General features: G+C 35.1%; 1 pseudogene; it reads right to left on the reverse strand.

Annotated features, from left to right (window-relative positions):
- Positions 1 to 6723: 6723 nt before the first annotated feature.
- LOC149140297 (KH domain-containing protein At5g56140-like) lies at positions 6724 to 7687 on the reverse strand (annotated as a pseudogene).
- Between the last annotated feature and the right edge of the window lie 8988 nt (positions 7688 to 16675).

Genomic DNA, 16675 nt, shown 5'->3' on the forward strand with positions numbered 1-16675 from the left:
CATCCATCTAAGTGTCCCAGTTCAATTTTAGTTAGTCAATTTTAGTCGAGTTTCACTCCAGTCATTTATCACTAATGTTTCCAACGTAATCTTATTTATAGCTCAACTTCAAAAAGTGTTCAAACTTACAAAATTGTAAAAAATTTAAATTTAACACACTTCCTCTTCTTCAGAGGTGTGTAATTCAAGGTTCTTTCACACCTCCTCCTCGGCCTCTCATGACCCTTGCTTCTTCTTTGTGAGCCCAAAAAAAAAATTGAAGTGCTACTCTCTCTGGAGTCTTATGCGACCTAGTGCTTTGATACCATGATAAGAAATGCAAATTGTGGAGTAGAGGATTGTTCTTCTTAGTATTACGAATCAGTTAAATAAGATTACATTGGGGACATCAACAATAAATGACTACAGTGAGACTAAACTAAACTAGAAAAAATAAAATTGAACTAGGACACCAAGATGGACAGATGTGGCACTTAGCAAGTGGTTGGAATTAGATTCTCCAACAAGGACATGGATTTTTCCATTCGAGAAAAAAAGAACGCATTACTATGACCGTCAAGATTCAAAAATACATCTCCAAAGAGGGCATTGACTTCTCATCGGTAAACAACTATGACACAATAAAACAATAAAATAAAACCAAATTTGTTAACTATTTTATTAACTAGGCCATTGCATGAGATGAAAGAAAGGGAATATGGCATACTTTGTGTGGGCATAGAAATAAATAAAGAGGCATTGGAACATTTTAGCTAAAACATGATTCTATATTTTAGAATATTTTGGAATATGATGGACACTAGTGCACCATTTTGATTGATTGAAGATTTTAGGAATATTTCAGAATCTAATGGACAAAAGTAGTGTGGTTGATTTTTTATTACCTCATTCATCTTCTTGAAATTCCAAAATATTCCCAAAACCTAGATAATCACAGTTGTGGAATGCTAGCTTTTCATCCTCACAAAAATTGTGTAAAAATAGTGAAATTCAGAAAGCCAGTGAAATGCATAAAGCAATGAATGAATAATAAATCATGAATTACAAAAAACAATGAATGAAGAATAAAACATAAATACATTTAGAAAATCTTATCAATCAAATTCCAAAATTTTCCCAAAATTTAAAGACCAAATAAAAATAATTGTTAAAAGGTAGTTTATCATCTTCATAAGAATTATCAATCAGATTCCAAAACCTTCTCAAATTTTCAAAAAAATATAAAAATGACTCTCAATGTTGAAAATTAATCCCAACTACTTCATTAACTGAACATGACTGTCCCATGCCTAGAAAGTATGAGAAATTCAAATTGCAAATTTTTCAACGAGCTGAAGGGATGTGGAAGTAAATGAAGTTTTAGGTTGGTGATCATTGTACAAGCTTTCGCCTCCTCAAGAAATTCGTAACTAGAAGTCAACATCAGTTGGTGTAAACATTACTGCTTGGTATATTACATGCAGGAAGGAGGACACTGCACAATAAATATGTGAATTGTGCACTTATTTTATTATATAATTTTAATGTTTTGACTCCCTGCCATGGATAAAAATAAAATGTAGGTATTATTAAAAAATATATTCCATAATTTAGTTTCAATTTTGTTTAGATGTTTGGAGAAGATATTGGTGGGCGCTTAAAACCAGTTTCTACTCTTTTGTAAAAAGACAGTCTTTGTAAAACTTTATAAAATCTTATTTTTCACTACGGTTAAAGAAGTTGTAGCCTCCATGTGTTCTGTTTTTTTTTAAGCTTGTGAAAAAAAAATTATACACTATTGTTATGTAATAAGTTGTTTTTTCACTACACATTATTCTCAATTCTTAATTCTGTGATATAAGTGTTACCTTATCCTCTTCCTCGACCACCGGGAGAGGAAGCGTTTTCAAGTTCCAACCTTTGACTTTTGGATGGAGGGAGTTAGGATAAGAACAGAGTGACCTATAGATAATCTCAAGTTCGGGACCCAAAATGGGATTATGCTTCCGACCCCGTCCACACAGATCTTTCTTTATCACATACGCGTTTGGCATATACGTTTGGCGAAGGCTTTTCAAATCGACTGGATTTTACTATCACTTGTAAGGTAAGCTAGCAATATTTACAAGGCTATCTGCTATTTAATATACCTTATATTAGAATTCAAAGTGTGATGGGAAATTGGAGATGCAAGCAGATGCGAATGGGATCTTCGTCAGCTATGAGTTAATAACCTTGGGGTTTTCAAATTGATACGAAGATTCATGGTCACCGGAAAGCTTGACAAGCTAGATGTATGTGCATGTGTCTGCATGCCATCAAGTACTGGTAGGATCTAAGATAGGGTGTATTGAATAACTGGTAGCCTTTTAAATATTCCTCGACTTAAAGAAGCAGGGAAAATATGGTGTACTCATAGGATATATTAAATAGTAGATAACCTTGTAAATATTGCTCACCTTAAAGAAATGGGGAAAATAAGTTAGGGTACACCTTATTTTCCCAACTTCTTTAAGGCTAGCAATATTTACAAGCCTATTAGCTATTTCATACACCTTATCTTAGATCCCAATAGTACTTGATGACATGCAAAAACATACCCATACATCCACCCATGCCAAGATTTTCAACAACCATCAATTTTCCCCACCCATGCTAAGCTTCCCAATTAACATGAATCTTCAATCCAGCCATGCCAAGCTTTTCGGCCACCATCAATCTTCCCCACCCATGCCAAGCTTTCCAATTAACATGAATCTTCCATCTAGCCATGCCAAGCTTTTCGGCCACCATCAATCTTCCATGGCCATGCCAAGCTTCCCAATTAACATGAATCTTCTTCTCAATTTGAAAACGTTGAAGTTATTAAATCACACATACCTAGGAACTCATCATCATCTTATCATCTTTATTAAATCACACATACCTAGGAACTCATCATCATCTTATCATCTTATCAAAAGTAGCTTATCATCTTATAACGAAATGCACAAAACATTAAAGTAGAATTAATCATGAATACATTCAGAGATTTTTTGACGTATCTTATTGGAGACGTGAGAGAGCTCTGCAGAGATGAAATAATTTCTAAAGACTCCCATCCAATCCAAGGAATCATCAGCTATCCTTATCTCGGTAACCTGCCAGACTTGTAAGTTGTTTGAGGTAGTGCATGCCACAATTATGTAGGTTCAAACTAAATTACATAAAAATGGATAATCTAAACATTTAATAAACTACAAACATAAATCATATTCGCATTCATACGTCTCAAAAGTAGCTCTTGAGGAGTAGCATTTCTGCCATTAAAAAATGAGTTCGACAACTAAATTCTACTTCCCAAATATGAGACATGTGTTATTAGCTCCCCCATCTCCTGTCAGAAAATATGCACCACTATGGCTCAAGTCACCGATAGTAATTCTAAATGACTAAAATATAGGAAGGTTGTGACAATATTAAAGAAGTGTTGAGTTAATAAATCACTTGTATTATATTTCTTATTTTTGTTTGTATTAGATTGTTTTTTTGCAAGGATAGAAAGATATAAAAGAACTATTAAATCTCCGATAATTCAAAGATATACCTCCAAGGAATGGGAATGATAGAGATGATTACAGTCAAAATTCCTTTCAAATGAAGGCATACATTTTAGAACAGAAACTTGAGAGAACGAGGAAGACTTTTTGTGAATAAGAAAAAGAGAAAATAAAAAACAACCCATGGTAACTTATTCCTTATTCACAACATCTTTAGGTCTATTTCCATAGAGGCATCTTAAAAAAATGCTTACGTTTAGGTTTATGTTAATGATAAAATAATATAAAGATCCATATTTATGAAGAGAACATCTTGAAGAAGTCATGTCTATTAATGAGTGGTCAGCTGCACAAACAAGAGCATGGTGGCAGTGTGGCTGCACATCCAATTTCAATGTTTTATTTGAAACTGATGTGGGCTGCACATCCAATTTCAATGTTTTATTTGAAACTGTGGGCTGCACATCCAATTTCAATGTTTTATTTGAAACTGATGTGGGCTGCACATCCAACTTCAAATATTTTATTTGAAATTAACAGTATATGACACACCGTAATATAATACATCATATGAATTATATTAGTTATGAATTGCGTACTTTGGCTTTTTCGATCAAACAATATAAAGATTTATATATTTTGCGGCTTTTTTTCCATATTTATGAAGAGAACATCTTGGAGTAGTCATGCCCATTAATGAGTGGTCAGCTGCAGAAACAAGAGCATGGTGGCAGTGTGGCTGCACATCCAATTTGAATGTTTTATTTGAAACTGATGTGCTTGAGTGGGACTGCACATCCAATTTCAAATATTTTATTTGAAATTAATGTTATATGACATTAATAATATAACACACCATATAAATTATATTTGAAATTAATGTTATATGACGCCATAATATAACACACCATATTAATCATATTAATTATAGTAGTTATGAATTGTGTAATTTGACTTTTTTTAATATGTTTTCTGATTAATTTTAATCGGAATATGATAGCAATTTTTAAAAATTTGAGTTTAAGTTGTTTAATCTACAGAATTGGAGTGTCCAAGGGTTTTTCAAGGTGTTGAATCCATTTATGGATTCAAAAATGCATTCTGAACAACAAAAAAAATCACATTCTTTTTCGAAATTGTTTTACCAAATTTAAGTGAAAAAAACTGGGTTCTTCTATAAATTTGAAGAAAAAGAAATTTGAGTAAAAAGTTATGAATTATAGTAGCCACTAGTACAAAAGAGTTTTAAAAATCTGGGTTCTTCTATAAATTTGACTAAAAAGTTATGAATTATAGTAGCCACTAGTACAAAAGAGTTTTAAGCTACTAGTACAAAGGAGTTTTAAGAAGGGATATACTTTTTTCTAAAATTTAATAAATATACAAATATTTAAAAAGAATCACTCTCAGTAAAGTGATAAAAAGGGTGATTTGAACATGATATATCATACTATTGAATTCGAAACCTTATTGGAATAGTAGGGGATAGGCATGTTGTCGTCCTGAATGTTATCTAAAGCACATACTTTAAATGGAGTTGGGCAAATTCTTAATCAATAGTGGGTCAATATGCATTAATTTGCATCTACTCCAATGCATTTGAGATTTTATATTGAAATTCATGACTTCTAAATGTCTAGAAGTCAATTTCAAATGCTTTGGGATGAATACAAATTTTGATAATTAATAGTCTGCCATCATAAATGGAAATTAGAAAACGTCCGTGTCAAATAGAATCAACCGTAGAAAATATTAATTAGAAGGCGATTGTGTGAGAGATATGTCATAAATGGACTTTCCATGCCTTTTAGAAAAAGGTAATTTTGGAGTAAATTTCCTTGAGTGACAGATAGTTGAGTTCTCCAAAGTATTGTATCTACCGAATGTATGGAGATAAAGGTTAGATTTTTCTATATACCACATGAACCCTACCAAATGTATTGTATCCACCGAATGTATTGACATGTATGACTGTGATAAGATTGGATCTCAGTGGTGACCTTCCATGGGGAATATCTGCACAAACTAAATGATGATGATGACCTAAAATGATAAATCGGCCTATGAAAGAATGAAACTTCATATTCTCCTGCACAAAAAACAAACTGGTTTTGGTTCCCACCAGTAGTAGTCGATGGCAATTTTCAAATGTAGAGTTTGAACGAAATATTATTGTTCAACTACAAAGTTTAAATGGGATATGAGGATGAGCAAGTACAAACTGAGGGGTGTTGAATGGTTGATCTTGTATTAGCGGATCCCTTTTAAATCGTTATTTCCAAAGAGTGGATTCACTGATGAGAAATGTCCTATTTTCTCCAAACCAAAGACCATTAATGATCTACATGTAGATCTAAATAATTGTCCAGAAAATCACATATAAAACAATGTCGTTTTATTAGGAGGGAGAGAGCATTTTATCATGTCAAAACTATGTTTATTAATTTAATTACAAAATATCAGATAAAATGAACTAGATTATTATAATTAGATAAGACAAATATATTGAGATGTTCCCTCTTTACTAGTTTTTAGTTTTTTAGATGTATATTGAGATGTTCCCCTCTTTACTAGTTTTTAGATCTATATTGAGATGTTCCCTTCTTTACTAGTTTTTAGATGTTTCCCTTTGAGATGTATATTAAGATGTTTCCCTCTTTACTAGTTTTTAGATGTATATTGAGATGTTTCCCTCTTTACTAGTTTTTAGATGTTTCCCTTTTTTAGTTTTAGATGTTCCCCAAAAAGAAGTGCATATTTTCTTGGTTGCCTATTCAGTTAGATGTCTCTGATTGGTGTGTCTTTCTTGGTTTCTCAATTCAAACAGAGTGGAAGCATCCCTGTTTCCTGCACCAAATGAGTAAGGGAAAGTGCGCTTCAATGTTTTTATTGTCATCCATTTGGCATGCGCAAGTGTGTCCCTTCCAACCGACCACCAAATGAGTAAGGGAAAGTGCGCTTCAATGTTTTTATTGTCATCCATTTGGCCTGCGCAAGTGTGTCCCTTCCAACCGACCAGATATGTGCTAGTGTGTCCCTTCCAACCAACCAGATATGATAAGTATGGTTACTAGCATGTTTTCCTTTTTATTCCTATGTTACTATTGTTGACTAGAGATGCTAAACCAACAATTAATGAGCCATCACCGACCAGATATGCGCTAGTGTGTCCCTTCCAACCGACCAAATATGATAAGTATGGTTGCTAGCGTGTTGTCATTTTTATTCCTACGTTACTATTGTTGACTAGAGATACTAAACCAACAATCGATGAACCATCTTCTTGCAATGTACCATTTAGAATGTTCAACTCTCTTCAATTGTTGCTTCTTGAAAAAATATTATGGCTCATTGACAGATTTCAACTATTCTTCTAGTATCTCTCACACATGCAGTAAGTAGGCATATGTAATACTTGCAGGAAATTCATCCTCCTCCACAAGGATGTGGAGAGCCTCATGGAGATTTTCATACCGTAGTTTGTCCTTCATCACGGCCTCCAAGGATATTGAAATTACCCTTGAAGGGTATTTAATTTAACCCTCTCCTTTGAATAGAACATGACATTTAGTAGCATCTTCAACTCGTTGTAGTGAGTTGTGTCTAGGATGAAGGAGACATCCAACAAAATTAAAGTTAGGATATTTTTTAAACAATAAGTCCACTAGAACCTCCACTTAGTGTTCAATGCAACCATGAGGGGATGCCTATAACATGCTCAACCTTACTCATTGGTAAGCAACCCATCGATTCATGTCCACTCCTCTAGTTGAAACTAATCTTGCATGATTCAACGGGCTACCATGCTCAGGCCCATCATGGTCTAAAAATGTTGAATTGCCCAACAACGCAACTACACTCACTGTTTTCTAGGTTAGCTGTCAACAACATTATGGAAAAACTTTCATAAAAGGATTGAGTTCTTTTCATTCAGTGAATAGCTCAAATGTTGAATTGCCCAACAACGCAACTACACTCACTGTTTTCTAGGTTAGCTGTCAACAACATTATGGAAAAACTTTCATAAAAGGATTGAGTTCTTTTCATTCAGCGAATAGCTCAGTGAGATACTTGTCATGATCGATTATGTCAATGCTTATAGAGAACCTACCAGGAAGTTGTCGTGAATGTGTAATTGATGGGGAGAAGTTCATATATCTGGTTGACATTTCTCCCACTGAAACATCTTTAGATTTGGAGATAGAGTTGGTAAATCCAAGAAAACTCAAGCTACTAAATATGGGTCCCTAAAGCCTCCGAGTTCTAGTAAAGCTAATGTCCCCAGTGACCCAAAGGGGAAGAGAGAGCTTTCTATTTAAATATGTTATAGGGTGGCCTCACTATTTAAGAACAACCCCTAGAAAACAATCGATTTTTCTTTCAATAGAGCATGCTAGAGGCAGCCCCATGGATTGGCTTAAGCCATATGTAAATTCTAGTGGATCCATGGGAGGAGGTACTGGGTTGGTAAGGTTGTCCCGATTGATAGGGTGGACCAAAAAAAGAAATGCATTGGTGTAAATTGACTTTCTTAATGGGAGCTTTGCTAGTAGGAGGTTGGGTTGATTGGAGAGTCGAGGTTGTGAGAACATAAGTGCATCTCTCATTTTGCACGTGATATTAGTGATAGTTAGCATGATAAATAGTTTGTTGGGCTTGTTGGTATGGAATTCCTAGTAACAAATTGGCACAATCGAGAGGAGGAACATCACATGCCATAGTATCTCAAAAAGGGCCAATAACAAAGTTGATATAGTATCTCAAAAAGGGCCAATAACAAAGTTGATAGCACAACATTCAGAGAAGGAAAGACAAGGGCCTTCCTTTTGGACCCAACTGAGTTCATTTGGGTCTAGGTGTGTAGTGGTGCAAAGGCTAAGGTGTCAAACCAAGCCTTGTGCCATGCGATTCTCTTTAATATCATTATCTTGTTTTCAAGGATAAAAATCACCAACTCATGTTTTCTTTGACAATTATGGGTAAACAAAGGTGCAGCGGAGGTACTAGATGCATTAGCAGTCATGAGGGTGAGAGGGGTCTACTTTGGTAGGATTCTCGAGAGAAAAAAACTACAAGTGAGGTAATGGAATTTCGTTGCTTTGCTTTTGTAAAACCAGTATTGTTTGGGTGCATAGTTTGAACTGTTCAACCGTTTGCAGAATCATGTGAGTTTGTTTGACGAAATGTACATCAATGTGTAATAGGAGATGTGGGGGATGAGGTAGGGGCCAAATTAAAAGGAATAACATTAGATGGACTATTTTTGTTTTGAGGAGATCAGCTTCATGGAGCCACTTCACATTCCATAGCCAAGGCCTGAATAAAGGCCTTGTCCAAGGAAGTACTATAAAGAAGTTGTATCAAAGAACTCAACTTCTTGATGAAAAACCATTAGAAACCCGTAATTAAATTTGATAATTAGTACCTCTTCCAGATCAAAGATATGAATTTGAATGCACAACCAAAAGACATCAATGTAAGCTTGCACTTATTGATTCGATAGTTTCCAGCACTGTCACGATTTGGCAAGCAAATTCAGGAGATATCCTAGGGCATAGAAGCATTCTCTTAAGTTCTAAGAGAAGTCATCCCAAGATGTGATAGTGTGGATCTGGTCTTTGTTGGTTCTTCAAGCTTGAAAACCAAGGATATATTCTGGAGTTTAGTATCCCACAATGTTTGGGCCAGACCCTCTAACTGTAGACTGGAAATTGGAAGCTTCATGTCCTCTTCCATTGCGGGACATGTTTTGAAATAGGTGGAGAGACTACAAAGCCAAGAATCAATAGCCTCGTCATTGATTTTGACGAGGAATTTGGGCAACTGAAAGTGTGTATCCAGTGGTATTTTCCCTAAAGGGAACCATTGTTGCTATAGAGTAATTAGCTCTTGAAGAGTCATGGCTAAATCATGGACTGGTGAGTCCTTAGTTGAGGGTTCTTAATGAGGTAGCATTATTTTCACCCACCAAAGGGATTGAAATGTATGACCCCAACCTACAATGTTTGATAGGGATTTGAAGCAAGGAGGACACACTAGGAAGGTCATTGGATTGTTAAACCACGAATCCCAAAAAAAGGTCTTTAAAGAGGTGGATGGATTTCAATATCATATGCTATGATACCAATTGATCTACACGTAGATCTAAACAATTGTCTAGAAAATCACATATATAACAATGTAGATTCAAAGAAGAAAATAACATAGAAGTTCAAGAAAACAATACCATAGTTTTATTATGAGGGAGAGATGGGCATTTTATAATCCATTCTAACATTCTATTTATAAATTTAATTACAAAATATATAAGATAAGCTCAACTAGATTATTACATATAGAAAATATATTGAGATGTTTCCCTCTTACCCTTAGATGTTTCCTTTTTTTTGAGTTTTAGATGTTGCTAAGAAAGGAGTGGGTCTTTTCTAGATTTTCCAATCAGTTAAATGATTCTTATTGGCATTCCTTTCTTGGTTCTCCAATTAAACATAAATTTTGGGGATGTAAATATTTTTATCAATAAAAGGGTATTATCCAACAAAATTTTGCAATCATGCTACAAGGCCACATTTATTGGAGAGTTGCCCTTCTTGGTGAGGGCATTGGTTTATTATTTCCCAGTATTAGGCTGATGAAAATGCATCCTAGAGGGCATTATCAAGCCATAATTTTCATTCATACTCCAAGGCTCCACTCATCCAAGAGTAGGTGAGCTATTGTTGTGTTTCACAATTTCAAAATTGCATTGTAAGGCTTCTCTGTAAGTTTTTTCGTATCCTCCTTTTGAAATATCTCATCAGAGGATATATATGCCTGAGTCAATGATAAATGTATAAATATTGTTTAATAATTAGATATGCAAAAAGAGATTTCAGCCTTGGCTCATTCTAACCTTATTTCATTTTAACCTTATTAGAGGCATTTTCCCAACAAGGCAAAGATGAATTATTGTACCATATTCTCCTTTCTACATATTGTTTGTCTTTGTGGTTCTAATGGGGAAACCACATCATATTGTAGAGACTTATAACCTAGGGAAGGTGTTTGACCTCCTAAAGTCGTTTTTCCATGATCAAGGGGTTGAACACAGAATATTGTTCCCTGGCTATTCTAACAACATTGACGGAATTGATGGAATCGATCTAGGTGTAGGTTACTGTGTTTGACCTCCTGGATTTCTTTTACCCCAATCAAAGAGGCTGAAATTAATAAAAAATATTGTTCCTTCTTATCTTAAAAATACTAACAAAATGTATCTAGATGTATGTTGAAGAATGTCTATGGAGAATCATTTTTTTACATGGTTCTGTTGGAAAAACAATAGTAATTCCAACCACCACCATTAAATGCTATGTCTAGCTTCTTCTAGAATTCGGCAGAGCTGGATAGCTTCCTAGAGAAGCCACCAACTCCAGAAAGACTCCAAAAAGTTCTTTATTGTGTATAAAAACTGCTTCAGTAATCAAACGAAGATAGTTTTGTGTTTAGTGTATGATCTTTGATTTGCTATCAGAGCCTGGTGTGAGGTGAGCTACGAGAAGAGGCGGTAGGGAGATCCATTCAGAGCGGTGGATTATAGGTAAGTGTGAGGGCTCTACTCTGTCAGGAGAGACGGCTCTGTTCTGCTAGAGTCAGCTGTTACTCATCTTAGCGTGCGTAAGAAGGCGACTTTCTGCTAAAGTCGAGGGAGAACAGAAATGAAACTAGTGTTTGGTGTGCGATTGAGGCGTTTGAGCCACTATAAGGAGGACTGTGTTGAGACCATCGTGGAAGGTAAACTCGTTCAAGCATGGTTTATTTTTCTTGTTTTCCAAACATTGTTGCAGGGATCTACGCTGGTGTGACTGCAGGCAGCCGAGGTTTGAGAAAGGAAGTGGATGCCGAAGAGTGTGAGTGCTGCCTGGAGATAATACTTTGCAGAAAACGTTGGAACTATTGCTGCCGCTGCTTGCTGAGGGTTTTGGCTGTTGAAGTTTGAAATCATCACTGGATTCAGGGTTTATTGGTTACCATGGGAATCTGAATGTTGTACCAGTTTGTGACAAGAAAGTAGATTTTATGTTGGATGTATCTATAGAAGGCAAGGAAGTTTTGTTGAATTCGTCTTACACTCTTTCCCTCCCTGTTTTTGCACCGATAGGCGGTCGAAAGCATGCGGCCATGTTAGGACCAAGGATAACTTTGTTTATCTCCTTGTTTGTGCTTGTGATATAGATATTTTTTTTGGATGGTTTAAAAAAAAAGGGTGTTATTATTGGTGATATCAAAAAAAGGAGGGTTGTTATTATTAGTAATTGATTAAGGAAATTAATTATTGAAGTTGTGAAAAATTCGTATCTTGGTGGTTGGTACTTAAGGAGTCAGAAGCTTATTGACAATGGCTAATATATTGGCAGAATCTTATTTATCTGAATCTAACAAGTTAGATGGTGAAAATTATGCAAATTGGAAGTTTAAGTTGCAGACTTTGATGGAAGGCAACAATACATGGGCGAATGTGTCTGGAGCTGAAGTTAAGCCAGTGTCCCCTCAAGTGATAGACGTTGCAATTCAAGATTGGGAGCGATGGGAAAACATAGCAAAGTTGCTTTTGCAGATGACAGTTAAGGACAAAATTATTCCACACATTAGAGAGTGCAAAAAATCCAAGGAGACATGGGAAACTCTCAAAAATTTGTATGAGATGAAGACTACAAATCAAATATTGTATTTAAAGAGTAAGCTTCTTTCAATTAAGATGGAAGAAAATGAAAGTGTTAGTGATTTTATTTCTAGAATTAAAGATCTAAAGGATAAATTAGGTGACATTAGTGAATCAATATCTAGTGCAGACTTGGTTACTGTGACATTAAATGGAATGCTTGATGAGTATCAAATGCTTATCACTAGTCTTTCAGCTAGAGAGGAGGCTCCTACTTTTGATGAGTTGGCAGGTATACTTATGCAGGAAGAAGAGAGGAGAAGAAGCTTTAAACAAAAATCTCCCAATTCATATTTGGCATTGATGGTCAAAGGGAAGCAATCCTTCAAAGGCAAATAGTGGGAGAAAAATAAAGGCAAAAAGCCACAGGTAAAATCATTTCAAGGTACATCATTACCAAGGACAAATGCCAAATCAAGTAGAGATGATGTGTGTTATTACTGTGGAAAACCTGGTCATTTTGCTAAGAATTGCATGAAAAGTATATCTAATCAATTTAAATAAAGAAGGCATTCAGGAAATTATGTTGATAGAGATGAAGCAATTAGTCATGACTTTAGCAATCTTAAATTGTTTGTGTCCAATGTTGCTTTATCAACAGAAACTAATGATGATAATGCTTGGTTTATAGATTCTGGTGCATCAATCCTTATGTCATGCAAAATAGATTGGTTTGATACTTATCATGAGATTAATAATGGTGGACACATCTATTTAGGAGATAATAGATCACATGAAATTAAAGGATATGGTAATATAAGTGTTATGATGTCTAACGGACAAGAAAAACAAATTCAAAATGTGGTGTATGTTCCAGGATTAAAGAAGAACTTAATTTCAGTCTCTACTATCACAGATCAACATTTAAAAGTTGAATTTGTGAAATCACATTGTTTGGTAAAGGATGTGCAGGAGGACAACTACAAGGTTGTTGCACAAGGAATGAGAGTTGGAGGCTTATACAAATTGGATGTAATAAAGAATGGGCATCACGCTTTGGCATCAATAGGCATGTCAATTATAGAGCTTTGGCATCAAAGGTATGGACACTTAAATCATAATGACCTAATGTTACTACAAAAGAAACTGATGGTAGAAGGTCTTCCAAATATTAAGGGTGAACACTTTGAATGTGAAGGTTGTGCACTAGGAAAACAACACAGGGAAGAATTTCCTGTGCATGAAAATAGAAGAAAACATGAAATACTTGAACTAGTTCATACTGATGTATGTGGTCCAATGCAAACTAAGTCACTTGGTGGAGCATATTACTTTCTTATATTTATTGATGATAGCACTAGATACACCTAGGTGTACTTTATAAGAAACAAAAGTGACGTGTTTGAATACTTTAAAGAATTCAAGAGTATGGTTGAAAAGAAAACAGGAAATAGCATTAAAATTCTTCGATCAGATAAAGGTGGTGAATACACTTCAGGAGCTTTTATCAAATATTGCAAACAAAATGGACTTATGCAACAATTTACAGTACCACATACACCTCAACAAAATGGAGTAGCTAAGAGAAAGAATAGAACATTAGTTGAATGCGCTCGAAGTATGTTAAAAAGTAAAGGACTTTTTAATATTTTTTGGGTTGAAGCCATTAACACAGCTGTATATCTTAAAAATGGAAGCCCTACTAAGTATCTTGAGCACAAAACACCATCTGAAGCATTTTATGGTTTTAAACCTAAAGTTAGTCATTTAAGGATATTTGGATGCAAGGCCTTTGCTCATATTCCTAAAGAGGATAGGAGAAAGTTAGATGCCAAAGCCATGAAATGTATTTTTATTGGATATTGCACTGATCAAAAAGCATATAAAATGTATGATCCAAGTATTCACAAGGTCTTTGCAAGTAGAGATTTTATATTTCATGAGCATGTAGATAAACAAATAAAAGATGATGAACATAATACATGGTAGTCTTCTTATGAAAACTTTACGGAAGAAGAAGAAGTTGTGGAATCAACTCAAGAACTAGAACACATGGACATTCCAAAAGACACATCAAGGAAACAAAGTCCATAAAGAAATGAAGGCACTCCACAGAGAAGAAAAGGAGAAGGTACTCCACAAAGTAATGAACCTCTAAGAAGGTCAACACGACAGATTCAAGCCCCCATCAGGTATAAAGATTATGCTTTAATGTCTCAACTAATGACTGTTCTTGAGCCCTTAAATTATGAACAAGCCAAAAATCATAAAGGATGGATCGAAGCTATGAAAGAAGAATATGATTCTATAATGAAAAATGAAACTTGGGAATTAACAGAATTACCTGAAAATAAAATCCCTATAGGATCAAAATGGTTGTACAAGAAAAAATTTAATGCAGATGGTAGCATAGACAAGTATAAGGCAAGATTGGTCGCAAAAGGTTATTCACCAGAAGAAGGTATAGGTTATGAAGATACCTTTGCTCCAGTTGAAAAAATGAATACAATCAGAATAATGATAGCATTGGCAACTAAATATGATTGGAAGCTACATCAATTAGATGTAAAGTCAACTTTTCTAAATGGTGACTTAAAAGAAGAAATTTATCTTGTTCAACCAGAAGGATTTGTAAAGAAAGGTCAAGAACATCTTGTATGCAAGTTAAAAAAGGCCTTATATGGACTAAAACAGGCCCCCGGATATTGGTATGAGAAAATCGACAAATTCCTCTTTCAGCAAAAATTTAAAAAAAGTAAAAATGATCCTAATTTGTATGTCAAGACATACAGAAATGGGGATATAGTATTACTTTCTATATATGTTGATGATCTTTCTAGTTGGTTCATGGTATGGAAGTGGTCTTACTGATTGAATGTGAAATTCCCTTGCTAAAGCTAGTCGTGGAGCTCCTCCCTAGCATGAATGTTGAAGAAGAATGCCTCATTTATCTAGATGGAAAGACTCTTGTTTCAGTCCCTTAGAGCGTGATTGAGGAGCCTTGCCTCATGAATCAGACTAGTAATCCCACTCCTATTCCCAACCTCACCTAATAATAACAGGGAGTGCTGATAAATTAATTACAGATATAAAAATGAAGTTATTAAAGGAATTTGAGATGAAGGATTTTGGTGAGGTGCACTATTGTCTAGGTCTTGAAGTATGGAGAGATGATGGAAGAACCTTAATCACACAAAGCAAATATACAAATGAAGTACTAAAGAGATTTCATATGAATGGATGTAAAGCAGTGAGTACTCCATTGGAACAAAATATGAAATTAAGAAGTGATGATGGAACAAAAGAGGTGAATGGAACATTGTATCGCCAATTAGTAGGAAGTCTGAATTATCTCACTACCACCAGAACAGACATTGCTTATGCAGTAAGCATACTTAGTCAATTCATGGCTAAGCCTCATGAAAGCCATTGGATAGCTACAAAAAGGGTCCTTCGATACTTAAAGGGAACTATCAAATTTGGTATTGAATATACTAATGCTTGTAATGTTAAATTGACAGGTCATTTTGATTTTGACTGGGCTGGAAATCCAAATGACAGGAAATCCACCACTGGATACGTCTTCAATATAGGATCGAGAGCTATATCATGGAGTAGTAAGAAACAAACAACAGTTTCCTTGTCCTCAACTAACGCAGAAGATAAAGCATTATGTAATGGCACCTGTGAAGCTATATGGATCAGAAGAATACTTGAAGATGTTGGTGAAGGTCAACAAGAACCTACAGTGATCAGATGTGATAATCAAAGCACCATCAAACTGGGGAACAATCATGTATGTCATGCAAGGTCAAAACATATAGACACACAATATCATTTTGTAAGAGAAAAGGACCAATCAAAAGAAATTTCTCTAATGTACTATAATACAAATGAGAATGTAGGTAACATATTCACTAAGCCTCTTGGGAAGGCAAAATTTGAGTTTTGTAGAAGTAAGTTATGTGTTGTAGAAAATCAAGATTATAATGTAAGCCTAGCTGAGACTTAGACCAGCAGGCATGACAATTAAGAGTATGTTTACAGTATCTTATATATTGTATATTTGTTATAAGGTTGGAATTAAGGGGGAGTGTTGGAAAAACAATAGTAATTCCAACCACCGCCATTAAATGTTGCGTCTAGCTTCTTCTAGAATTTGGCGAAGCCAGATAGCTTCCTGGAGAAGCCACCGACTCCAGAAACTTCTCCTCTGTGTATAAAAACCCTCTTTGGCAATCAAAACATGCATGTGTTCAGTGTTTTGTGTTCATTTCTAAGTTCATGCACTCTCTGTTATGGTATCAAAGCTCATACACTAAACACAAAACTGTCTTCGTTTGATTACTGAAGCGGTTTTTATACACAATAAAGAACTTTCTGGAGTCGGTGGCTTCTCCAGGAAGCTATCCAGCTCCGCCAAATTCTAGAAGAAGCTAGACGCAGCGTTTAATGTTGGTGGTTGGAATTACTATTGTTTTTCCAACACTCCCCCTTAATTGGTTCTCCCATTTTT

This window comes from Pinus tabuliformis, chromosome X, assembly GCF_031772625.1.
Source record: "Pinus tabuliformis cultivar Carrire ecotype Pingquan chromosome X, CPIR1, whole genome shotgun sequence".
NCBI lineage: Eukaryota > Viridiplantae > Streptophyta > Pinopsida > Pinales > Pinaceae > Pinus > Pinus tabuliformis.